This window comes from Alligator mississippiensis, chromosome 11 (genome assembly GCF_030867095.1).
Source record: "Alligator mississippiensis isolate rAllMis1 chromosome 11, rAllMis1, whole genome shotgun sequence".
Lineage (NCBI taxonomy): Eukaryota > Metazoa > Chordata > Crocodylia > Alligatoridae > Alligator > Alligator mississippiensis.
In genome coordinates, this window is record NC_081834.1 from 62,221,548 (window position 1) to 62,249,190 (window position 27,643).

At 46.6% G+C, this 27,643-nt stretch overlaps 2 pseudogenes; both read right to left on the bottom strand.

Moving 5' to 3' along the window:
• Positions 1 to 2,033: 2,033 nt before the first annotated feature.
• On the bottom strand, positions 2,034 to 9,334 carry LOC132243755 (olfactory receptor 2T27-like; annotated as a pseudogene).
• A 5,874-nt stretch (positions 9,335 to 15,208) lies between these two features.
• LOC132243756 (olfactory receptor 2K2-like) lies at positions 15,209 to 19,075 on the bottom strand (annotated as a pseudogene).
• Between the last annotated feature and the right edge of the window lie 8,568 nt (positions 19,076 to 27,643).

The window sequence follows — 27,643 nt, forward strand, 5'->3', positions numbered from 1 at the left end:
TCCAAGGTTACAGGGCTTGCATTGGGACTGGTCCCAATGTCACAGAATTGGTGCTGGGAGAGAAGGTTCAGGGCCACGGCCTCGCTACCAGCTGCCCCATTGGTGGCCAGGACAGGGGGATGGGTCCTGCCCCACCCCTGCAGCCCTTTCCAAGCCACACACCTTAATCACCAGATCAGGGCACGGGCCTGGGGCATGCCCCTGACCAGGACAGCTCCCAGTGACTGTGGGGTGGGGACTGGAGAGCCTGTTCCTCGCCCACCTCTGCGATCTAGGAGCTGGGTGGGGAACAAGCTCTCCAGTCTGTCCCCACCCAGCTCTGTGATCATGATGCTGAGCAGGGAACAGGTTCTCCAGCCCCTGCTCTCTGAACTGTCCTGTTCAAACACTTAACTCCCAAGGTCTGAAGCGCAGGGGTTGCCCAAGGACACTATGGTCCCCAGTGCCCTACTTTGGTCAGTGTGGCCTAGCTTATTGCAGGGAGGATCCTATGTCTCCCCTTGGTATTCCAAGACTGTCTGGTATTTAGTCTGGGGGCACTGTTTAACCCAAGACACATTTCAATTCAACTACCTTCCTCTTCCTCGAACTATGTTTTAGCTAGTCTCATAGCCAGCTCCACTCTCAACAGGCTCATCCGTGAGCGTGCCTGAGGACCACAGACACCAAGGCCTCTTGTTTCTCGCTCACTCTCACAGCTCAGGGAGACACACAGGTTGACATATAACACATTTCCCTCTTCAACGTCACCACTCAGAAGCAGTTCATGGGGATTTCTTTTCAGGGGCAGATGGAGGAATGCTCTGTGTGAACCTAGCACATGGGTTTGTTGGTTTTTTAGGTAAAGTTGGGAATATGAAGGGATAGCCAAGCCTTCACAAAACTCTTCCATTGTTTCTTTGAGAACTAGCACCATAATCCCAGTCTGACAGGAAAACTGTCAAATGTAAAAATATTATATATATTAACCAATTCAGTTTTCAACATCCTATTTATTTTTAAGAAAAACATCCTTCATTTGATAGATGTCTTGCATTCATTTGTCCTGTTTATTGATCAGCTCCATTTCTTCCAGGCACAAAGATGGGAACGTTGAGCACCATTTTTTTTCATTTGCTCCTGTGCCGTCTCACCCTGGATGGAAAGCTAGCGAGCTCCTTGTTTCTCCCTGTTGCCCTTTTCTGTGATGTTGTTGAAAAACAACATGAAGTAAGAGAGGAATCAGACATAATGTACAGTGCCTTGCACTTAAAAATAGTGCTTGGGAAGATCTCCTTCTAAGCACTGAGGATCATAGGCTGAAAGAAACCTCACCAGGTCCTGTGGCCCATGTCCCTGCTCCAGCCACGTTCGTCCCCAACTAAACCACCACAGCCAAATGTTGGTCTTCCCTGCTTTTGGACGTTTCCAAGCATGGAGAATCCACAGCTTCTCTCGGTAGCCTCAGCCCTGTGCGACCACTCCCAGTGGCAGATAGTTCCCCTACTCTCCATCTTCCATTTCCCCTGCTCTGGCTTGCGGCCCTTGCTCCTAGTCCTGTCCCTTAGAGCCACAAAGAAAAGCCCATCTCCATTCCCTCTATAATCACTCTGCATGTATTTGAGAAACTATTATACACCCCTCCCCACCAAGTGTATTCTTATCCATCCTAAATAACCCTCGTTCTTTCATACCTTCCTCATAAACTTTTGTCCCAAGGTGCATTTTGGTTGCCCTTCCAGTTGTCATATTTCCTGCAGGAGGGATTGGGCCTTGTGCAGGGGCAGCATCAGGGAAATACAAAGTTTCAATCCCCCATGAAGTCTTCAGTGTTTGCAAAAATTTGGTTAAATTTCCTAAAGCAGAAAAACAGTCATGAAAAAGGAGATGGGTAGGATTTCCTCACACCTTTTTCTAAGTGTTTAAGTGATACAGTCCAAAATCCCATGACTCTCAGTAGGTCAGAGGCTGTTACGTGACTGACAAATGTTAGCTTCCTTCTAAAGGATCCAGAAAACCCTGCCGACTTAGCCCATGGGAAAGTACAGCTTCTGTCAATTTTGCTGGAAGACTCTGAATATCCCAATCACCTTTTTTAGGGCTCGTAAGACTTCCCTGTTGCTCAGGCTGTAGATGAGCGGATTGAGTACTGGGGTGACAATGGTGTAAAAGAGAGCCACAATCTTGTCTTGCTCTGGGAAGTGGTAGGAGCTGGGTCTCATGTACATGAAGATGGCTGCCCCATAAAACATGACCACCACAGTGAGATGGGAGGAGCAGGTGGCCAGAGCTTTCTGCTGTCTGGTTGACTTCATCCTCAGGACCCTGGAGAGGATACAAGCGTAAGAGGCTAGTATAATGGAAGAAGGGATGAGGACCAGGACAATGATACTCACGAACACCAGAGCCTCATATCGAGAGGTGTCAGAGCAGGACAACTGGAGCAGGGCTGGGACCTCACAGAAGAAGTGATCGATCTCTTTGGAGCCACAGTAGGGGAGAGCCAGTGTAAACACTGTATGAAATCAAGGCATTTACTGATGTTCCCATCCAGACCCCAGCTGATAAAAGAAAGCAGATGTTCCTGGTCATGAGGATGGGGTACTGCAAGGGGATGCAGATCGCTATGTACCTGTCATAATTAGTGTAAGTAGTTAATAGTAAATAACAGTTCTAGCTATGGTTTTTTTAATAAATTATAAAAAAATAAAATAAAATAAAGAGAAATAAATACCCAAAAACTAACTCGTTCAGCAAAAACCTGAAATATTCTGACTAGAAATAGCGACAGTGCCACTTGAGAGCTGTAGATGGGATATCCAAGGTCATTGTTCTTCTCTATGGGTCTGGCTTCCTAAGTAAACCTCATTGTCTATGGTTTAAGACCTCTACTCACAAAGGGAAGAGGCGAGAACGTCGAGATGGATTTAGGGAGTCAGTCTGGATGACAAGGTGAGAAATGATGACATCAAGGCATGCTTGGGAGTACAAAAAACTGACCAAAGAGGTTAGAGAAGCTGACTTGACATGGTTTGGCTATATGATGAGGTAGGACAGAAAGACCACTGTATGCATCATCTATAAATTAATCCTTTCTGTCAGTAGGCTGGGAGAACCCCCAAGGCTGAAGCCAAAAGAAAATATTGGAAAAGGGATGACAGATTTGAGTGTCTCACAAGATGATGCAGTGGATCACAAGTGGAGAGCAATGGTACAAGCATCTTGTTAGAATGACTACGAGCGAGTTGCTGACATTCCCTAAAAATGTAAAAGCTGCCATAGTTGCTCGGCCTGGCAGTGCCCAGTACCCCTGCCAGAAGGTGCTCAGTTTGTTGTAATCCAAAGGAATGGTCCCGAGCCCTGTTGAATGAGCCTTGTAGCAAGTGAACAGCACTTCTTGCTTCAAGCGTTCCAGAGAGGTGGTATTAATTACTTGGGAGTTACCCAGAAGAATCCATGATCAGAACCATCTTTGTGATGGTACACAATAAAATAATCCAGGAATATGCTGGTTTGGAATGTAGGGAGAAGCATAATCCATACTCAGTGGATTAATCGTAGGAATGCAACCTCCATGCGCTTTATGCGATTGGCCCATGTTGTGAATTCAGAAAAATCAAACCTGTAAAGTATCTAATTGCTGCAAGAAACTCTGAAATTAAATTTTCTGTGCTTTTGTCCCCAAAAGCTGTCTGCCAGCTCTCTGATCAGATGCTTGACAGTAATTAAAGGTTCATGATTCGGGTAGGGCATTCTCTGCTTTACAGGCAGGAGGTTGTACTGGCTGCAGCATGAACCACAGTCATGAAGAATGGAAACTTCCTTGACTGTGCTGTGATTTTTAAGGACTACGCATTGGGACCAAAACCTAGGTGCTAATAGCTCTAACTTTTAATGCTAAAAAACCCCATAAAAATTAAGTGATGGACACATTGGTTATTTTGCTTTCAACTTGTTATGCTATGTAAGGGTTGGGGGCCTGTGGGCACAGCCCTGGCAAGAAGATGTTCTTGTCAGCCATGAATAGCAAAGTCACTGCATCTCAGTGTAATTGTAGCCCTTCTCTTTTCAAGCCTTGCCTTCTTATGGAATAAAAACTAACTTCTTCATAGCAATGACCTCTTCATAGTTATGTACAGGACAAATCATACAAATCCATTTTTATACAAGTATAAACTTTTTTAAAGCAACACATGAGAATTTGTTTCCAGTTGTAATGTGTTTGAAAGTCATGTGTGCTCAACCCGTTAATGAAAACTCTTCATCTATATTTTTTAATTAAAATATTTTAGATTAAAATATTTCCAAAATCCAAGAAAAATCTATAAAGACATTTTCCCATTTTTATCCTTTTTGGTGTTCTCATTCTTTTTGTTGTTGTTCACAATATAGGAAAATAGATGAGGAATACTCTTTAATACAAATGGTAAATTGTGAAATTAACTTTTTAAAACTTTGTCTTGTTCAAGTATCTTGAAGCTTCATTTTAACTTGAAAGGATTTTACATTGGCATTTTAACACTCTTCCAGTTAGTCATAGGGAGGAAAATAGCATTACTTTCCTCCTTTTTCATACTTTTTACATTTTCCCCAATATTTCAGCATCTCTTTCCTCGTTTCTGTACATGGCCAACATTTTTAATTGGAAAGAAGGCTCAGAAACACTAAAAATGTGAAAGGGAGGGTAGGAGGAGGGAAGAACACCAACAACTCAATAGACTATAAATGGGAAAGCGTTTTATTTCATTTTTTGATTCTTGAAAGAAACTTAGATATAATTTTCTTGAAACACCAAATATCCTTTAGAAATTAAAGGAAACTTTTCATTATTTCAGTCCTTTGTGACATACTGATGAGCACATGGACACGTTTAATAAATGATAAGATTTTCCTGTAAGCCACTTCATGTTGAACAAGACCATTTTCTAAGCAGGAACCCTTTGGTTGACAAATGATGCTCAGTTCTAATTATCATCTGTTCTTCCATCTCAGTTCAAACGCTCAACTTCAATTTTTGTCCAAGCTACAGATATTATCTCTTAGTCAAGCTGAGCAATCAACTTGTACCTTATTGTAAGCATCATAAAGGAGACAGGAATCTCATACCACAGCCAAAATCCTCTTGATAAATCCTTAGGCTCTTGTGATAGTTGATGTAGATTGGAGTACACCTGTAAACATGAGCAGTAAGACTGACACAAGGGAGCTTGGACTGCAGGCAGGAAGTCCACCACAGCTATTTTTATGAATATTCTGTAAAACTGAAAATATTTTCAGTGGGTTAATTTCCATGCGCACTCTGGCTATGGACAGATGTAACATTTGAAGTGCAAATCACTTCCCAGGAGATTGCACTAAACGCCAAGCTATAAAATGGTCTGTCTTGGTCAACCTCCTCCCATTTTGTTGCAACTCGTCAATGGTGCAACCATACAGTTCAGAACGCAACACTCGGAGCCGACCGGGGTGCCTAACTGGACCTGTACTCTCTTCCACTTCCACTGAATCCAGGAATGCAAGTACAGTCCATGCAAGCCCCAGAATGCTTTCATGGAAGAGGACTGTACACATTGACTGGTTGACAGTGAAATTAAGTGTATGGCAAGAAGTGCTGCCCACTCTTGCTCAAGATCTTGGTAGTTAGGGCATTTCTGTAGCTGACTGGAGACCTTGGTTGCAGACCTCTCACATCCTAAGGGGGATTTGAAGCCATAGCTCCTACTTCCTATGACAGTGTCTTAATAGGCAGCTTGGAAAGGATCCTTCTCACTTCCTATTAAAGCTGGGCCACTGGACAGGCAAGAGTGAGATGGCCATGGGGCCAGAAGGAGAACAAGCAGAAACTTAATGGCCCAGCGAGTTGGAGGAAGGGACTCCTGGGTTCTAGCTCCTGCTCCCAATACTGGTTATGTATTTTAGTCGATAACTATTTTAACAGCTGCTGCTGGATTTGCAGCAGGGCTCAGGATCCCTGCAAGGGCAAAGCAGGAAAGTTTACAGAAAGTTGTTGCTTGCCAGAGCATATACACGTTTTTGATTGGCTCCGGAGGCAGGAGAGGGGAGGGAACTCAGCCCCAAGGATTCAGCCAGGCTCAGAGAAGGGAAGGTGCAGGGACCACAGAGCTTGGGGAGGAGGATCCTGCAGCCTGCCTGTGAAGTGAACCAGCACTTAGTGATGGGGAGAAGATAACCAACCTGGGATCCTTTTTCTCTCCATGAGGCAGAGGGACCTGTGTGAAGGAAAAAGGGTGATCCCACAGACAGCTGGAGCAGAGGAGAGCTGCTCTTCCCCATGCAAAGAGCAGGACTTTCTGAAGCAGCAGCACCAGCCATGGTTACTGTGTTGCCAGTGTGGAGAGCTGATATCTTGTTAACCCTGTGTGCTCCTCCTGAAAGTCACTGGAGTCCGAAGGTTTAAGCTGAGGAGTTGTACTGAGGGTGTCTTGAATTCAATTTGTATAGAGCGTTTTAGTTCATTGATACCTACCTTTGACAATTAGACTCTTGATATCCTGTCCTATTAACCTCATTCACTAGTTGGCTGTTTTATAAATAATAAACTGTGTAAACAGTTAAACTGCATGTACTCCAGTGTGTGGGGAAACCACAAGAAAGCACTCCACCGAGAGGTGGCCCCAGCCTTAGGGGTTGGGAGGATGGCCGAGGCTCTTCGACACCCCAGGACCCTGAATCCAGATGTGGCCACGGGTAGCACCACGGCTAGGGTTACACTATATAATGCAAAATGCATAAACAGTGCAGGAAGAAAGCAAGAGGACCCGAGTCTGCAACCTAGTAGCTAGGGCATTCAGATGGGAGGGGGAAATCAACTGGGAGGGGTTCCTGTGCTGCTGCCAGGAATAGAAACCCCTAATCCTGCCCGACTCATGTCTCCCACTGTGCGGACAAGTGCCCACATCACAAGGGGTGAGGAAGGGGAGCATGTCTTCCTTCTCCACCATTTCTCCGTCAGGTGCTCTGGTGCCATGACTAGTGCCTTCCCTGCATGAAACCCAGTGGCGACATGTAGGGGGTGCACATGCTACCCCCCACCCTGAGAGTGCAGGTGCACCCCCTGACAGGCCGCACTCCCCACTTAGGCAACAGGCGGGAGTACCGGTGTCCCTCCTGCAAGCACTGGCTGGGGAGTGGGAGTGCCGGATGAAGCACCGTGGCCACTTCCCTGTCAGCATGCCTGGCTGCAGGGGGACCTTCCCCCTTGGGTGGCGAGAGTCATGGGGGGGGCACATGTCCCCCCCTAACTAAGGTGGCACCAGTCACCCATGATGAAACCCAATAGAGCACCTCCTCACTCAGTGAGGTGGAGCAGCTTGGTTTGTGACCTGACAGAAGTGTAATAAGCTGTCCACAGGTCTGCCTGTTGCTAGAACGTGGGAAGGCAAACTTTAAAGGGTTGTGGAGTCTAAAAATATTGAGAACCACTGGTTAGGCTATGATTAAGGCTATACCATACCTCTTACCTGATGAGGGGAGTAGAAGGACGTTACAGTCCTATATGGACTCCTATATTCATGCTGGGTAGAATGAATAGGAGTAGGGCTACTTATACATTTAATCCCTTCCTAAAGCATGAGGGTGGATCTGTTGGGGGGAGAGCTAGGAGTGGGACAATGGGTATATCTGTATTCCCCAAAACACATTTCTGTTTCCCTTCTTTTTCTCCCCACTTGTGTACCTTGCCCTCCATTTCTTTGTTTGCAACAAAGAAGGGGGAAACATGAGAGAATTTTTTTTCTAAAAATAGAAAACGGGGGGGGGGGGAAGGGAAAACTATCTATCCAATAAAAATACAATTGGAAAACTGATTTTTATTTCCAATTTCTGAAAGTCAACACAAATGCACATTTAAATCTAGTTCTCTTGAAAGGCTAAATATCCCCTCAAAAATGAAACATTTTCTCCCCTGTTGTTGCAATTATATTTTATAATTTCCCCATGAAAAAAAAAAATTAGAGAAAACATCTGTTTTCTTCTCTGAAATACTTCCTAGGTCAACAAAAACATTTTTGGTTCTATTGTTGATCATGCTGAACTGGTATCTACCAGCCCAGTTGAGAAATTTACCTGGAAATGTAAAATATATTTCATACATATCATTGTACACCTGGAAAACTCTTACTGGAAAACCAGGAAGGGCTGGGCTAAATACTTGCCACCCTGCAATTATACATAGCCTCTGGCACCTTTTATTATAAGGAAGAGGGAGCTTCCGAAGACGGAGCCCCAAGAGAGAGGGAAGTGTATCTTCACCCCACGGCATTCGGGTGTATCATGAATGATGAGCGGGTTCTGTTTAGGCCCCTCGAGACTGTGTCCCTCGCCAGAGTCAACCCGGCAGGCGCAGGAAACCCAACCCTCACCCAGGAGCGTGCCCGTTGCTCGTTACGTGCTTGGGAGAGTGAGGAACGGTGCCAATCGACCGGTTCACCCCCTTTATGATGGTGTCTAGATTGAGGGGTTGCAAGCTTGTATCCGAGCTCCGCGAAGATCTGGAGATGGAGGAACACGCCGCAGATGAGAGGGTAGCCCCAAGGTATGACAAGGGGAGAATGTTAACTGCAACTTTTCGTCCTGTAACTGATCTAATGCAGAAAAATGCAAGTTTGAGAGCCCAGCTGCGTATGGCCGTTCAAGTGGTCAAAGAAGTGGCTGCGGAAGAAAATCTTGAGACGCCACTCCAAGATGGCGCCGAGCAAGAGGGAGACCACGTGGAAGAACTGGAAGAGAAGGGTGGAGCTTCGGAAGAGCACGCGAGAGTTCGGCCGGCGACCCCGCATCCCTTCCGGCGACCACGCCTTCTTGCCGACGGGAGGCAGCATCGAGCGGAGGAGTGCATCCGCCCCTCCTGCCTGAAACAATAACAGCATCGACTCCCGCAGAAGCAGTTCGTCCCAGAACAACCACCAGTCGAGTTGCCACTGCCTATGACGCTCGCACCAGAACTGAACGACAGGAGTTGTGCAGAGAATCAAGAATCCAACCTGAAGAAACTCTAGCTGTATGGTTGGGACGTCTGGTTGTGGAACTTGGGTCCGACCTGCTGAACCGGGAAGAAGCAAGCTTCTCGTCTTCTACTCCCCGAAGCTTGTCTGACCATGTCACTGACGTCGACACGGTGACGTTTAGCGTTCACTGGCCTATTCCGCTTCTACCGCTTGTTGCAGGACTGATTGGTCAAAAAGCCCACGCATGGCATGACGGACGGCCAGAACATACCGGCGCAGAGCAACTTATGCTAGCGATTATCGGAGTCTTGTATTGTGCCTGGAATCCCAGGACGTGTGCGCTGGGACTGACACCACTTCAGCAAATAAGACCATGGCCTCACCGTCATCTACAAAACCCTGGAGCCGTTCCAGTAACCGTTCACAGCATAGATAGTTGTCTTGAGGTTTATGGGTGAAAGAACATCGTTGTCCTTTGGATTCTGCTTAACCCAATGGTTAATCAACCTGTGGGTAATCTTCTTCGTCAGTTGTCACGACTGCGTATCCTGATGGAGCCAAGAATATCCAGCGATCGGGAACATCGATACCCGATCGAGGCTCAAGGCGCAAGACATCTTGAATCCAATCTCCCACCGTTGCCACAGAGAACACCAGAGGAGCGATTCATGTTTGGATTTCTCCTACATCGTTCTGGACTCAGTAAACGGCAACTTCGGATTTTAGGGGACACAGGCCAATGGCAACTGGCGTATGAGAGAGGTTTTCATTATTTAGAAGAACTGGATGACGTACACTCAACAAGACGAAAGCGTTGAGGATTCAAGAGAGGGTTGTCCAGAGTAGAGTTGTGTCCAAACACCTGTATTATATGTTTTAGGAGTGATAGTGAGTTTAATTGACCGCCTTGTCGTGGGGTTCCATGTGAATTTTGTAAATATTAGTGAAATGACTGTTTTAAGAGAATTCTTTTCACAGATCCGGAATTCAGAGCGCGTGGCGGAGAGAAGCCCCAAGAAGGACGACATCATCGAAGAAGTGAGGGCTTGACGCACGACTTCACCATGACACCCACTGAAGCCCTGATAGTTCAATTCTTTGTTATGAACCTGATTGTGTGTGTGTGTGTGTGTGTGTGTGTGTGTGTGTGTGTGTGTGTGTGTGTGTGTGTGTGTCGGCTATTGTTTGATTCGGTCCCTGGAGGACGAACTTCTTATGTTGTCTGATTTTGTGTTTACCCATTTAGTTCAACAACCCGTTGTAAGAGCTACTGGCGACCTGAATGACGAGCATGTGGTATAATTCAGCTGTGCCTTCAGCAAGGGGGGGGGGGGGGGGATGTCATGACCCAATGATTGTGCGCGCTTCGGCACTGCAGAATTATTTCCCGCCACATGGAGCTTTCTTTGCACGGTGCAGATCTCAGTTGCATAGAGAAGACCCCGGTGCAAAGGAGTTCCCACCACACACATGCAAATTCGTACCTCATTATTGGCTGTTTCTAAATTATTCCCAAGTGGCAGCTAGCGATTGGCTTGCTAGCTGTATAAGAGGCTTGAGCAGTTTCCGCCCAAGCCGGAGATCTCCGAGACTCTCAGGAGGATCCTGAGAACCCCAATTCCGAGAATTGCGGGAGAAATCTGAGAGAATTCCGGCAAGGAGTCCACGATTACCTCGTGGACTTCTACGTAAATCTCGGACTGACTGGTGGTCTGATCGGCTACCAAGAATCACTCCCCGAGTGACTGCCTTTTCAAAATGCAAAAGAGGGACACGTGAGGCCAGTGGCCAGGTAGGGGTGTCATGTGGTGCCACCCCACTACCTGCCCTGACCCCCACAGAGGGGAGCACATCTCCCCCATCCACCCCCGTGCTGTCACTGCTGCTGCCAGCCCAGGGGAACAGGTTGCCCACAGCCCCCGTGCCACCCACCTGAGTGCACACAAAGCAATAGGGGTGGGCAGGCGGGCAGCAAGAGCCCACCTGCCGACACAGCAGAGTCAGGGGCAGTGTCCCAGCCACCAGGGACAGGTCGCACCACAGCCACCACCCCAGAGGGCACCCTCTGCACCCATCTGACCCCAGCCCCATTTACTGCTGCTTCTGCAACCTCCTGGCTGCCACCGCCACTGGCGCTGGGCTTGGCACTCGCTCCCTCCAGCACCGTCTTCCAGCTGAACTGCGTCGAGGGAAATCTGGGACAAATGCTGTTCTGCGGTCAGTTAGCCAGGACTTGATGTTTACATTTCAGGACTCTCCCATCTAGATCTTTGAACCCCTGAGCTGGCCGCATGTTAATACCTTATAGTGGCTTAAAGCACTCGTTGTTCCATTTACAATTATGAAACTCCAGGGCAGGATTATCTTCAATCCGCCTAATGTTGTTCCTGTTCCATTGCTGTGTAGCCGCTTCCTACAGCTATTCTGCCCAAGTTTAAGTCCACCAGTATCCCAGAATGCAGTGGCTGCTCCTGACTCAAGGCAAGCAGAGATGCTGGGGCACAGCAGAGCTGGGCACAGCGCCTCACCCCTTGGGGAGGTTGGGCAGAGTGGTGCCTCCCAAAAGCGGAGGCACGGGAGACAAGCACTACCTGAGCTCCAAAGAAAAAAGCATCAGGCTACATGAAGCTCAGAGCAAGCACGATCCAGGGCAGCAAGCCCGGAGCACACCGGTCTGGCTGAAACAGTCCAGTGGCTCTGTAATGGGAGCAGGGCCGGCAGGCTTAAGTCCTGACAGCCTTGCCCTCAGTGCAGAGCTGCTGAGTTGGTTTCAGTGAGACCAGAGAGCCCCAGGGAAGCTTCTCTCACTGCAACTGATGCAGTGATGGGTACGCTCCGTGTCCAGCAGGACTAGTGAGTGGGTCCTGCTCCAAGTCCTGCCCCTGCTCACCAAACCTCTAGTGGCAAGTCATAACTGTGCAAGTGAATAAGAGTCAGAGCAAACTTCCCTTGCTGCAACTTGAGACTGTTGCTCCTTGTTCTGTTATCTGCCACCACTGAGAACAGGCTAGCTCCATCCTCGTTAGAAGCACCCAGCAGGTAGTTACTGATTGCTATTAAAGCCCCTCTCAGTCTTCTCTTCCCTAAACTAAATAAGCCCAGTTCCCTCAGCCTCTCCTCAGAAGTCATATGCCCCAGCCCCCGACCCATTTTTGCTGCCCTCCACTGGACTTTCTCTAATTTGTCCACATTCTTTCTGTAGAGGAGAGACCAAAACGTAACACATTATTCCAGATATGGCCTCACCAGTGCTGAATAGAGGGAATAATCACTTCCCTTGACCTCCTGGCAACACTCCTAGCAATACAGCCCAGTATGCCGTTAGCGTTGTTGGCAACAAGGGCACACTGTTTGTTCACATTCAGCTTATTGTCCACTGTAACCCCCAGGCAATTTTCTGCAGGGCTGCTGCCCAGCCAGAAGGCCCCCAGCCTGTAGTAGTGCATGGGACTGTTCCGTCCTACGTGCAGGACGTGGCACTTGGTGCTGTTGAACCAGATGAGATTTCTTTTGGCTCAGTCCTCCAATTTGTCTCGGTTATTGTGAATTCTAGACCTACCCTCCAGCATATCTATTATTCCCCACAGCTTGGTGTCACCTATGAACTTGCTGAGGGTGTACTCTGTGCCACCTTCCAGGTCATTGACGAACATATTGAACAAAACCAGCCCCAGGATCGACCGCTGGCATACTCCACTTAATCCTGGCTGCCAACTAGACATCAAGCCATTATTACTACCCTCTCAGCCTGATGCTCCAGCCAGTTTTCTATCCACCTTCCAGTCTATAGTACCTGGGCAGGCTGGATAGAGTGGTGCTGTAGGCTAGATCCAGCCTAAGAGCTGCATGCTTGACATCCCTGATCTAAAGTGTCATCCACTAAAAAGCTAATACCTCCCTATACAAGGCTTTTACAGATACATCATGAAGTTGGAGAAGGCATATGAAAAATTAACAAAGACCAATGCACTGAATATGTAATGTAACCAACACTGGAATTATATATGTAGGAAATAATTACCTGTGATGTCTCTTTTTTATATTGTGTAAAAAGAAGGAGTTAGTCTACTGGTGTTTCTACTGCAGCATCCTTAGGGCAGCGTATGTGCCCTTTCTGAGAAAACACAACTTGAAATACACATTTCTTGGTTCACTAACCAGTTGAGATTTTCTTGTATTTTCCTTTACTTTGAGCTCTCTTGCTTGCAAATGTCATCCATGCACAAGCACCAATAATGAAGTTCAAACGATGCCCCAAACTTGTGCAACATTACTTAAAGTAGTTCATTTTGAGATTACAAAACACTTTTTATTTTCATTTCAAGTTTTGCATTTGCATTTTTCCCCATCATTACCACTACCTTGAATTGCAAAAAGGAGGAAATGTAAAAGGTGAAAAATTGACCTTTTATAATAGCTAGTACACTTGGAAAACATTTTTTTCACCTGGCAATTATGAAATTATGTTTCCTGTTTTAATAGCCCAAGGATATGCATAACAATCATCTGGAATAACTCTGCAGTAAATAAAGATATCACCCTCCAAAACCCTTGCCTTTCACGTAATTCCTAGATCATCATGGTTGCAACATCACAAATACCTGGCTGCAACATCACAAGTGGCTGCAACATGCAAATACCAAATATTTGTGCCATTTTTAGCAAAAGTCTCAGAAACCAACTAGAATAAACTGAACCAATATATTAATGGACATTTCTCTTTTCATGAAGTTCAGCTTCATTAATGTGTTTCCCTCTTCAAGAGCACAAAAAAAAGACTAGGTACCATGCTGCTCCTGTTCTGAGAAGTTATGTCTGAACAAATACAAAACCAATAAACACAGAAAGTTGCACCACTTTGGTTACACGTTTAGTAACTGCGGTCTAACTTCGTACATGGGCACCATTGCATTAATTTGAACATGCCTTGTGTCCGTGCAGCAGTTTCCTCCTATTATAAAACCAGGTAAGTTCTGGGTGGGCAGAACCCTGTCAATGGACTATATATCTTGTTGGGTTCTTAGCAGAAGGGTGAATTTCAGCCTTGGGGGAACAAAGAAGGACATATATTGCTTCCAACACCAACTCAGGCTCTCCAGAGTTTGCTTTCAGTATAAAGCATTGGCCCCAGTAGCTGTACCTGCCCAGTTATATTGTGCCATAATGGGTGCATCTACACCTGACCCTTGGCACTACCAGGGGCGCTCTCCTGGATAATGTCATCCCACCAAGTCTCATGCGATAAACCCAGAAATGAAGCAGTGAAGCCACTGTGAGACCACCCACCTTAGCAGCCTGCAAGCATATCAAAGAGAGACATTTTGAGAGTGGCTGGTGTTGGTTTGTGAGGACAGAGCATATACTGACAGAAGAGGCTTTATCACCAGACTGGCTACACAACGTCTTTGAACAACTTCAGTCAAAGCTGGGAAAAGCCCTCTTTTGGAAGCATTTCTGGGTGTGTCTACACATTCATTAATGCTCAGTAGTTACTGCACATTTAATTTAGTACTTGCTTAATGAAGTACTAGCTAAACATGCAGAAACTAGAGGAACTGTGCAGGAGTGCCAGCGAATGCCTTTTTAGTGACACTACTGCACAGTAGTGCCTAATAAGACTGCACAGGAGCGTATTAGCACTGTCCATGCTGTGATGCACTACTGCGCAGTGTTAGTAGGCTGCTGTGCACTAAGTGTCTTGTGTAGATGCACCCCCTGTGTCCTAAAGAGGGATTTTGCTTATGATCATTTCGCATCCCCAGCCAACATGGCTACACTGGCAAAAATGTGACCTTACCTAAGTCTAAAAGAGATGACTGCAGTAGTGATTTTCATATGTCCTGAGAGTTTCTCTGAAAATGTTCTACCACTTGAATAACGATTCAAATCATTTAACCTGAGTGGATCAAGCCTGAGGATCAGTGTGGTTCACAGGCATAACCAGTCAGGACTCCTGGGTTTTGAAGGTAGACTTTTATCTTTCTGAAAGTTTTATTGTCAGTCTGGCCCAGATCTAGGTGATCTGATTTGCAGTCCCCGTGACTCTAGCCTGTAAGATACAATTTCTCTCTCATTTTGAAGAAGACAATCCAACAGTACTGACTCCCATCCCCACCCTGCCCTCATTCATGAGACCTTTGTACTTTCCAGGAACGGAGAAATAGCCAGACGTCCTGACTTTTTTCTCCACTGGCTATAAGTCACTAAACCCCACTCCCCTCCCAGACCAGGATCCAGAACCGAGGAGCTGGGAGCCACAGGACCATTCCTCCTCCACTGTAACTCAGTGGTCCGTCTTGCCCGTCATTTTGAGTACGGCTCCTTTGACCTCCTTGTTCCTCAGGCTGTAGATAAGAGGATTCAGGAGGGCAGACACAACATTGTACAAGAGGGAAAACGTTTTGTCCCGCTCGGGTGAGTAGCTGGAGGCTGGGCGCACGTACATGAACATGGCAGCACCGTAGAAGAGAGTCAGAACCGTGATGTGTGAGGTGCAGGTGGAGAAGGCTTTGATCTTCCCCTCAGCTGAGCTGATCCTCAGGATGGCTTCCAGGATGAATACATAGGAGATTAGGATCAAAGACAGTGGGGTGAGGAGCAGTATACCTGCCATCACAAAAATCACCAGCTCAGTGAGGTGTGTGTCTGCACAAGCCAGCTTCAAGATGGCTGGCACCTTGCAAAAGAAGTGATTGATTTCATTGAAGCTGCAATAGGGCAACCTCATGGTGAAGCCTGTGTGAATCGTTGCAGAGAGGAAGCCAGATACCCAGGAGCTGATGGCCATCTTGACACAAACTGACCTGTTCATGATGACCGTGTATCGCAGAGGGTGACAAATGGCCACATACCGGTCATAGGCCATTACAGCATAGAGTATACATTCAATTATCCCCAGACAAAGGAAGATGTACATCTGCGCAACACAGGCAGATAGGAAATACTTTTCTTTGTGGAGAAGAGGTGGACCAGCATCTGGGGTACAGTGGTGGTGGTGTAGCCGATGTCTACAAAGGAAAGGTTGGCCAGAAAGAAGTACATGGGTGTGTGAAGACGGGAGTCATTAATGACAAGTGTGATGAGGAGGCTGTTCCCAAAGAGGGTCGCCAGGTAGATAGTTAGGAAGAGCACAAACAGCAGCAGCTGCGTCTTGGGCTGGCTGGAGAACCCCAGCAGGATGAACTCCGACACCGAGGTGCTGTTCCCCCAGAGAGATTCCTCATCATGTCCGACCTAGGAACAAAAGGGAGCAATAAGAAAAGCAATTACTTAGAAGGATACAGTAGAAAAAGGCTAGATTCTGTTGTTCTTTGCACCCCTGATAGCAGACAGCTGCATGACTACGGATTTGGGCACTTATGCACAGTTTGAAATTCACCTCTGGGCTTGCAATTATGCAAATGTCCATTAAGCATACTGACTACTCACAAAGGGCTCTTTCATGGTTTAACTGCACAGCTGAAGCACTCACTCAGTGATCAGGAGTCTTTGGTGCTCAGCCTGCCCTTAAGCTGGGGATTGGAATCTGCATTTCCCACTGGTACTAGCCCATAGCCTGATGCGGCTCTAGCCACCAAGCTACCAGATAGTACAATGCAGACACGTGTCCAGCCTCTCCAATCCTGCTGGCCCACGAAGCAGCCAAGAGACCTAGGAAACCAGAAGAAAGCCAGCTAGCTAAAAAATGCAGTGGTCAGTGAGGTGGCTGCTTTCCTGGATGGGAAGAAAGCAGCCGGTGAAGAAATTTTCCCAGTGCTATTTATCAGCTCAAGGGTAGATGGAAAATACTCTAGACTGTGCTGAGAGGCACTGGGTAGGAAGTTTAAACTGGGGTCTCCTGCTTCTTGGGTTAATAGCCTAATAACTAGGTTTGGGGGTTAAAAAAGGAAGGAACTTCCTTCAGGACAGTACACATGGAGGGCAATTCCAACCCCCATTTCTGTAGGAAACAGAATTGCAAACTCTGCACAAGTTCCCAAAGCTGCAGTTACACAGCGGCATACATGCCATTTAGCCATGCAAAGCAAAGCAGGAATAAGCCCAAGCAGACTACAGCCTCTATCCAAGTAACTAACTCCAACTTAGCAATGGGTCCCAGCTTCCCAGCAGCCCATTTCAGTTCTGAGGTACTGAGGTATCAGGTGGATGAAGTGCCAGACATGCCATAGTTAAGGCAATTTTTCCTTTGCCAACAAAGTTCAAACCCTTGCCACAGCAGATGCTGGACATAGATAGGCAGCTCCTATTCCAAAGAGCTCACTCTCTCAACTGACAGGAGTCAAAGGATGAGAGAGGAAAGAAACACACAAAGTCACTAGTACAGCTGCAAGCAGCGTCCTAGTCTCCAATGTCCCATTCCAGTGCCACTCCTCTCAGTCATTTCCCTGAGGCAAATTTAGCTGGTGGGGACAGATGCTGCATTAATGTTTTCTACTATTCTTGGATTTTTTTTCACATCTGGACCTTGGCTGAAGCCTCATGAGGCACTCAGATACCATGATGATGGTGCCTGGGCAAATGGGCACACAATCTGATAGAAAGGCAGAATGTCAGACACAAAAGTCTATCAGGTCATTTAGAGCTGTCTTTTCAGAAAAATGTACACATACATTGAATAGCTACAAAAGAATGAATGCAACCTTGTCCCGCATCATCCTGAAAAAGTTCTTCTTCCTAGATTCAAGGGCTTGTCCGGTGATCTCTTTTATTGGACCAACGGCATATCTGGAAGAAATGTCAGAGAAACTTGATTTTGTGCCCAAAGGCTTGTCTAACAGCTCTTTCAACTATACAGTAGTTGGTCCAGTAAAAGAGATTACCAAAAAAGACTTTGCTTTTCACATATCCTGGACTACTGTAGCCACAACAGCACGCCAGGTCTTCCTAGAGCTATTTGAGAAAGCATATATGCCTTGAAAAAATTGTGGCTATTGCTTCATTTAAATGATTCATTAATTTGTTCGTGAATTCCTCCAAAAATCATGCTATTTACTGCTGAAGGAAAAAAACCCAGACTACCTGGGAGTGACTACATGAGACACTACATCATTGTTGTGACGAGTTATGGCAATGCAGCTTTGGCAGGCACAAACCGTGATGCCAATGCTACATGGCCATAGTGGTCAGCTACACCACCGTAGCTCATTGCTACAGCAACATAGCATCTAAAAGTAACCGTGCACTGCCAGAACTGTGCAGTACCAAATGCGCAGTCCCAGGAACATGCAGATGCGCCAACTGCTACTGGAGTATTTCGGACCTGCTATAGTCTTGCAGTCTTTCCATGCTTTTAAGCAGATCATTCCCTAAAGACAGCTCCACTTTGACAGTCTTAACTCCATTGCTGGGATGGTCAACAGCAAACCAAAGTGGAGCCACTTCCCTGTTCTCCTCAGGGGTCCCTACATTTCTCCACTGACCCAAAGCAGCTGCAAACCTGTCTCAGAAACAGCTAGGTCATGGCTCCCTTGGCACAGTGATGTGAATCAATGCACTCATCACTTCTCACTGACTCTGACCCACGATGTAGGATTGCAGTTGGGCAGAAACACACCTAAGTACACGAAACTGTTAACAGGATGCTGAGTAGAGCAGAGAGGCACCGCAGTGGTCACAAGGAACAGCAACATAAATCAGACTAGCTGGCCGCTCAATGGCAGACCCGCTAATGAAGGACATACACTCCATTGGATTCAGTACTGAAACTCACTCCAGTGCTTATTCACTCCAGCACTATCCATCTCCCCTTGCCCTTTCTTTCTGGATTAGACCAGTCATCCGCCCGTTCCAGCTCCTCACTACTTATTTGCAGGAGCACAGGGATTCCCAAATTGTACCAAGCTACTGATCTACCTTATCTGATTGCCTGCCTCCAACTGTAGCCAGTACCAGCTGCAGGAGAGGAAGGAGGACAATTATGGATGTGGACGAGGGGACAGTTATGGAGCAAGAGGGTCACAAAGAAAACCTATACTAAATACCAATACTTGGAGATAGGCTTGTATTCTGTCCCTCATCTTCACTAATGCCAACAATTTGTTTCTTCTTTAACCTTACTGTTCAATGTCTACACCCCTCAATCTGGTATTTTCATGCCAACAAAGCTCATAGGAAATGCCACTTACCTTCATTCTCCTTTTCCACCTAAGAGAGCAGGATCGTTCCTTCAGCTACCAAAATTCATGATCCAGATGTACCAGACAATAGATCTTCATAAATTAATCCTTCAGGCTAAGGAGAAAATGGTCCTCACACATTGCTAAAGCTTTCTTTACTTGCGAAAAGCTTTGCCTGGATGCCAATCACATTCCGCAGTTCAAGAAATAATTATAATAATTAAAAATGAGAAATTAAGCAGGATGCTACTAGACACACCAGTAAATTAAAATTAAATAGCAAGACATAACCAACTACATTTCTACATTCTGTTTGAAAAGAATATGAACATAAAGTAACATTTTTAACTTTTAGTTTGATCAGATTAAAAGCACATGGGAAGCTGGTTTAACGTCGTTTAAGTCACCGTATGTCAATCTCTGCAATTACGATACTTCTCTTGTTTTTCCTCGGCAAAGAACCCAGGTTTAAAGAGATTCATTCTCTTCTCTGTTTCACTGCTCTTTGCATAAACTGTGAAGCTTATGATTTCACTGAAAAATTATTTCAAAGCTGGCTTTGAATCCCTAGAGCATTTCATTGAAAAAAAAGTTAATAGTCAAAGGCAAAAGCAGCTTGCAACTTGCTAGCCCTCTCCTGGGTTTTATTATACCATCATTCAATTAAAACAAACTTACTAAATGAAGAGGAATGCAATGGGGAAAAAAAAGTTTTTTGTTTCCTGAGTTTATTTTATTTGGGGAAAAAATCAGGACTTCAAAATATTTAGTTTGGTTTATTTCAATGAACAGGCAGACAAGGGAATGTAACCATGGTCTCCCACACCCAGGGTAGGTGCTGCAAGACCAGGAAACTATTGGACAAAAGGGGCAAAGGGCTGGAACCATGTCTGGCCACCACGTCTGGCCCTCTTTTACTCACAAGACTGACCTCTGCTCCCTTCCTTCCAAAGCACATAGACACCAACCTGCAGCAATGGGCTCTAGCCTGTAAAAGCCAACCAGAGTGAGGGGCTCTCTCTATACTGAGAGACATGGAGTGGACTCCACAATGGCCAGCACAATGACCTGGGAGCTGATGAGAGCGCTCAGGAGGGCAGACTCAATGCTTCGCTGTCCCTCAACAGCTCTCTGGTCAGTGCTGCCTGTTGTAGATTGTATTCAATATCTCCTACCCCTCATTGGGTTTTGTACAAGGAGCCTCTGTTCCTAACCCAGTATGTGGAGTCCACTGCTGCTGCCACTGACCAAAAGACCCCTGCCAGATGTTCAGTAAAGGCACAAGGACATCTGTTGCACAAGCCACACAACTGTGCGTCTAGCCATGCCACATGCAGAGTAGAAGGTATAATTGTGGGATCGAGCATCAGATCCCATCATGCCAAAGTGCTGATGCAGAGGAAGCCCGGTGTGTCCAGTAGCCATCTCCCACAGCTGAGAGCCCTGTCAGGTGATCTAGTGCTGATCCACACCATGGTGATGTCGTGGAAACACACACAGAGTACTTTTGGGTCAGGTCAGCAGAAGCTTTTATTCAAAAGAAACTACAGCTGTAGGGGGAGTTCCAAAGTGACATGGATTTCCCAAGCACTTGGAAGGGGTCCCCCCCCAAAAGCAAAATGAGGAGGCTTATATACTTTTTAACAGTCGCTTACAACTCACGTGATCATATAGTGAAATTAGCATGAAAAGCGGCTATAATATTATTTCATTATTTCTTTGCTGTTATCAGGATGGGAATTATGGGGGAGATAGGGTTAGTTCACAAACCTCCTTCTTGCACCTGGAAATCTACTTTGTACATACTTTTTTTTTTTCTACCTTCAAGGCCGCGGTGAGCGAAGCATTTGCAGAAGAGTTACAAAGAACAAACACTTGCCCTTATCTGTTCTACTGTACCGAGCCAGCAATTCTACACAAAGCGGTTATGTCATCTTATAACTAAAATAATCAAAGTTTAAGGCATATATTTTTTCTGATTCCACAGCCCCCCCCCTTTGAGACTATTTAGTCTCACTTTAGCCTTAAATTTCTATTCTCATGAGCCCCTCTATTTCATCATGCAGCCTTTCATGTTTTCTTTCAATCTGCTCACACTTTTGTAACACCATTATTCTCGACTCTGTTGTGGGTTTTCTTGCCTTGCTAAAGCTTCCTCTGCTGGCTTTCACGCAGCAGAGGATCAGTTGCATTAAGACATAGAACATTATCAGAATTATCAAGACAAACAATATTTCATACAGGATTTTCTTGCCAAGGGCCCCGAAATCTGGGAGCCAGGAGGTTAGCCAAGACCACATTTCTTCTAGACCCCAGTCAGTATTTTCTGAGGCCACTTGATGTAGGACCCTTAACTGATTTCGGATTTTGCGAATGTCAGTTTCGATTCGCATGTCCTGATTGACATAGACACAACAGGTGGAGTTTACTAAGGCACATACTCCTCCCTGGGATACCAATAGGTAATCTAGGGCTATGCGGTGTTGTATAGTTACTTGTGAGATCTGGGAGATCTCTTTTTGCAGAGCCTGAATTGCATCCGCAGTGGCATTTTCCATAGCTTTCATTGTGGCTGAAATGTTAATTATGGCTAGTTCCAATTCTCTTATTCCAAGCCACGGTATGAAGGTGTGGCAGAAATGCCACCGTGGGTGCCCCTCTCCAGAGACCTGTCTCAGCCAGCCTGGGAGGCTGGAGTTTCATTCCTCAGGGTGGGGATCTCCCACCTGGTCTACATGACAAAAGCCTGGCGCCTGGGAGGTGGATGCTCTGGTCACCTGGGCAGGGGGGAAAGACCCAGCCCTGCGCGGGCCCAGGTAGCCAGGGATGCGGGGGAGATTGGTCGGCTTGTGGCCAGTATTGGCAGCTTCAATTGGACCGGGCTGCTGAGGTCAGAGAGGTTATTTAAGGGCTCGGTCCAAGAAGAAGGGAGGCAGCCATTAGCCATGCGGTCATCCAGGTGAATCTGAGCCTGGCTCTCTCCTCATCACCGCATGCTCCAAGAGTGCCCTGCCTCCAGAGGATACAACAACTACCTCTGGACGATGAGAGTGAGTAAGCTACTAAACATCCGATTAGATATTTAGTTTCAGTAACTCAGATGCGTTTAAACGGCTACCTCAGCCACCCTGGTTTGCTCAATGGGATTCCTTTGATATTCCTGTAAGATTTCTATGATACTGCTCTACCTTTTACCCTGTTTTCACCCTAACCCCTGTAATCAATAAAGTTCTCCTTTGTGACCGGTGTGGGAGACTTATTGAGGGGTGGGTCTAAATTATGCCAAGGAGGCCCCTTAGGTCTGTGGACTAAGGGAGACTTTCCTAATAAGCCCCTGACTTGGGGAAGTGCCCCAAGTGCTTGTATTGGATCTAGTACCCATTGGACGATCAGGCCTGCGTTTTCCAAGGCGCGCAGAGCCAGAAGTCAGTCCAGAGCCTTGGATGGTGGCAGCGGGACCCCAGGCTAGCGGGTGTGCTCCAGGGAAGGGGTCGGCCGGATGGGAGGCACCCTAAGGGAGGCACTCGGAGCCTGGAAGGTGGTCGGGCGCAGGGAGGTGGGCGGCTCAACGCAGGAGCGCCCCCTACTGGCCCGCCACAGAAGGTTCTCACAAATCGATGGAACCCTGTGTTTCTGGTAGCTAAGGGGTTAACCGCCCTTTTCATGTGATGGTTGAAATTTTTTATTTGTTCCAGATATATTGCACTATGCATTTCGAAACCAGGGATAACACGTCCAAGAGTGCATGCCCCCACCCAATTCCAGGGCAAGATTTTATGAGCCCTGTTTTCGCAGAGCCAGTAAAGGCCTGGGGCAGAAAGGGTATTTAAATCTCGACAGTTGTTGTGCCCTATCCGGCACTTTCGATTGATATGCATCGTATAGGACGGTCCACGTTCAGCTGTTATCCTGCTGGACCGAGATATATTACAAGAAGTAAAATTGGAGTGAATGTAAAATTCTGATCTGTTTGTAATGAGAGCAACATGAGGTTCCTTGGAAAAGTTGTAGACCATGAATCCTGTACAATTGAGAGAGGGTACGTTACCCAACAGGATTCCACTGGTGCTACTAGGGCTATAATCTAGAGTAGTTAGGCAATGAGGGTAGTGTCCTACAGGTGTGGCTTTATTATAAGCTCCGGTGTTGTTGGATCTGTAACAGAAAGGCGCCTCTACTCTTGGGGAGGTTATTCAGTTAGCAGGGGCAGCCCTCCATTTTTTAGGAGCGGACTGATGGGCAGCTAACGAGTAGTGTCTAACGAAGCCGCCGTTTATTGTTCCCCATTGCTGGAGGGATATTGGTACTCTGATCATTGGGATTCCTTGGTGTAGGTGTGCTGGGCTGTGAGAGCATATCCAGCAGTCACTTTTATTTCCAGCTTGAGCCACCGCATGGGAGATCTGCAAATACAAATTTTTCTCCCACCCCCCTTGGGTGATACTGAGATACCCAAGTGTGATATATAAGGATATCAGTGCCATTTTTAGATACAGGAGGGACAAAGAATCTTAACAACAAACATAACCAGCACCAGTAAGAAAAAGAACACTACCAGCCAAACCCAGGATGGCAGCCAAAGTCTTTTTTCATCCTCTGGGCTCAGGTTACCTAAAGGACTGATAATGTCGGCTCTTGGTCTTGATCGAGGTGGTGATCTTCCGAATGGGAGCATTCACTTTCTTCGAGGCCGAAGATGATATCTTCGTTCTTTAACTGATGAATCCGGCTGGGCTGAGGTGTTGGGTGCAGGGGAGAGGTTACTAGCACTTGCACCCTGATGCTCCTCACTTGCCTGAGTGAGGTCCTGAGGGTCTTTGTCCGTGGTCTCAGGGAAAGGTCCCAACCTTGGTTGGAATACAGCTGCTTCGGGGTCCAATGGAGGTGATACCTTCTTGCAGTGCGAGGCGTGAGTCCACGTTTGGTGACCTTGGCAACGAACAGCAGAATTAGTGGTCAGAAGTACCTGGAAAGGTTCTTTCCATCTGGGTTGAAGTGCGTTTTTCCGTTGATAGACCTTTATGTAGATCCAATCCCCTGGTTCGAGGTTGTGGCAGGGAACATCCGGTGGTTGAGGTAAGGCTTCTTGGACCTGTGAATGAACAGACCTGGCATACTTCATTAATGCCTTGCAATAATTTAGTACAGTTTCATCAGTTAATTGTAGGTCTGTTTGGTGAGGGGCAACAGGTGGTGTAGCTGGCATCCTCATGGGTCGTGCCATGAGTATTTTATAAGGGGTTAGGCCATGTTTTCTGTTAACAGTGTTTCTAATGTGCATAAGAGCAATGGGCAGTGCATCAGGCCATTTGAGGCCTGTTTCAGCACAAATCTTTGAAATGCGCGTTTTTAAATCAGAGTTTTTACGTTCTACGGCACCACTTGACTGTGGATGATAACTACAGTGTAGGTGTTGCTGTATGTTGAGTGCTTGGCAGATGTTTTTTATTATCTGTCCTGTGAAATGGGTGCCACGGTCACTATCTATTGTGAGGGGCAATCCAAATCTAGGGATGAATTCTTTGAGCAATTTTTTTGCTACAGTGATGGAATCAGCACGTACGCATGGGTAGGCTTCCACCCATCCAGAGAGCACATCAATAATAACAAGAATGTATTCATAAGAACAGCACTTAGGTAGCTGCACAAAATTAATTTGTAGATTTACAAACGGTCCCCATGGAGGGGGATGGGCTGCGGGTGTCGTTTTTACCCGTTGCCCAATGTTGTGAGCTAAGCAGATGGGACAGGAGCTACAGTACTGTTGTGCCATGGAAGGAAAATTTGGGGCAAACCAATTTCTTTGTACTGTAGCAATCATTCCTCCTTTGCTCGTATGGGCCACAGAGTGGGTTAAACGAGCAAGATGTGGCAAAAGCGCTCTAGGCGCCACCAGGCGGCCGTCCGGGGAGCGCCAGAGAGAGTCGGGGTGCAGTGAACATCCTGCACGCAGCCAGTCATTTATTTCCTTTTTTGGGGCCTGATTTTGAAGAAGGGCCAGACTTGAAAGGCTAGCCAAAGGAGACTGGTCTGCTGAAAAACAAACAAGAACAGAGTTAGGAGCCTGTGGGCCAGAAAGGGCCGCATTTCTGGCAGAACGGTCTGCCAGATCATTTCCTCGTGTGACATCATCAAAGGGTTTTTCATGAGCTTTATATTTGACAATAGCAATAGCAAGAGGCAATTGAACAGCTTCTAAGAGCGCTTTTACATAACAACCATGACTGATTTGGGTCCCTGATGAAGTGAGGAACCCTCTTTGTTTCCAGATTTGTCCAAAATCATGAACAACACCAAAAGCATACTTAGAGTCAGTATAAATGGTTGTGGTTTGATTTTTTGCAAGAATGCAAGCACGTGTTAAAGCAATGAGTTCAGCAACTTGAGCAGAACGAGCTTGGGGTAAAGAATAGGCTTCCAAAACAGCATACTGAGTGCATACTGCATATCCCGCAACTAATTTGCCTGCATCATTTCTAAGACAGGAACCATCAACAAACAAAACAAGGTCAGAGTTCGGGATAGGAATGTCCTTGAGGTCAGTTCGAGGGGTTAACAATTGAGTTGTGATAGACAGGCAATCATGAGGCTCACCATCAGAGGCAATAGGCAGAAGTGACGCAGGATTCAGAATTGAACAGCGATTTAAGGTTACATTTGCAGCTGACAGTAGAAGTTTCTCATATTTAGTAAGACGGGAATTGGAAATGTGCTGAGTTTTGCCCTTGAGCAGAAGGGCCATCACAGCATGTGGAACTGCAACGGTTAAAGAGTGTCCCAAAACTAGAGAATCTGCCTTTTTAACCAACAAGGCAGCAGCTGCAACTGAACGGAGGCAAGGAGGAAGTCCCGCAGCTACGGGATCAAGGGCAGAGCTGTAATACGCAATTGGGCGATGCTTTTCACCATGCAGCTGAGTGAGTACTCCTAAAGCGATTCCTTCCCGTTCATGACAAAGCAAGGTAAAGGGTTTTTTATAATTAGGAAGTCCAAGAGCAGGAGCAAGAGTGAGGGCTTGCTTAAGGGCCACAAATGCTTGTTCGGCTTCAGGAGTCCAAGGGAGGGGTTCTGGGGTGGTATCATGAGTGAATGCTTGCAAGCGTTTTGCAAAAGCAGCATAACCCAGGATCCACTGTCTACAATAACCCGTTGCACCTAAGAATCCCCTCATCTGTTTTCTAGTTATAGGTTTGGGAATGTTGAGGATAGCTTCAACTCTACTAGGGGAAAGGTGTCGTTCTCCTGCTGAGATATCATGCCCTAAATAATGTATCTTAGACTTGCGGAGCTGCAATTTAGATTTTGAGGCCTTGTGGCCTTTTTGAGCTAAAGCTGTGAGGAGTGTCAAAGTATCTTGCTCACAGGCCTCTAAAGTGGGTGAGGCTAACAATAGATCATCAACGTACTGAACAAGGGTGGACCCCCCTTTGAACGTGATAGGATCCAAATCTTTTTTTAGGATCTGGGAAAACAGGGTTGGGGACTCTGTATATCCCTGAGGGAGTCTTGTCCAGGTATATTGAAATCCCTGATAAGTAAATGCAAACAGATACTGGCTATCCTTATGAACGGGGATAGAGAAAAAAGCAGAACAAAGATCCACTACTGTGAAATATGTAGCATCTGAAGGGATACAGGAAAGAATAGTGGCAGGGTTAGGGACCACGGGGAAAGCGGGTAACACAGCGGCATTTACAGCTCGAAGATCTTGCACAAAGCGATACGTATCTTTACCAGGTTTTTTGACAGGTAGGATAGGTGTGTTGCAAGGGGAGCGTATTGGGACAATAATCCCTTGCTCAAGGAGTGAGGAAACGACAGGCTTGATCCCTTCCTCAGCTTCCTTTGAGATGGGGTACTGTGGGACACGAGGAAGTGGCTTGGCAGGGTTCAGGATGATACGCACTGGTTCAGCACTCAGCATGTGCCCCACTTCATTCGCATGGGTGGACCACAGCTGTGGAGGTACTCGTGCCAACAGTTCCTCTTGCAAGTAGGAAGTGTCAGGATCAGAGTACTCCTGGGTTAGCAAAGCCACAAGCTCGGTTTCCCTATGTTCCGGTACCTCAAGGTAAACACCATCTGGGCTACAATAAATCACGCATCCCAGTTTACACAGCAAATCCTTACCAAGAAGGTTGACAGGTGCACAGGGGCTAAGAAGAAAGGCATGATTTTCAGACAAAGGGCCAATAGAGATGGAGACAGGTTCAGAGACGGGATGTGGGATAGGTTGTCCGCCTATACTGACAGCATTTACAGTTTCAGGAGAATAAGGTAGAAAAGGAAACTCAGCAGCCTTTAGCGTGGAGCGGGACGCTCCGGTGTTGACAAGACAGGAGACAGGTTTACCAGAAATAAGGCATTCAACAAACAGACCAGATTGGTCAGTAGCAAGCAAAGGAGCAATGATGTCACTGTCCCTCAGGCTGTCCTATTCAACACTGGGAAAATCGACAGGAAGTGGAGGTGGGGGCTGGGGTCTGGGTCCTTGGCCGGGGCGGTTGGGGCATTCTGATTTCCAATGTCCTTCTTGCTTGCAATAATGACATTGGTTCCCATAGCCTGGGTTTTGTGGGCTCA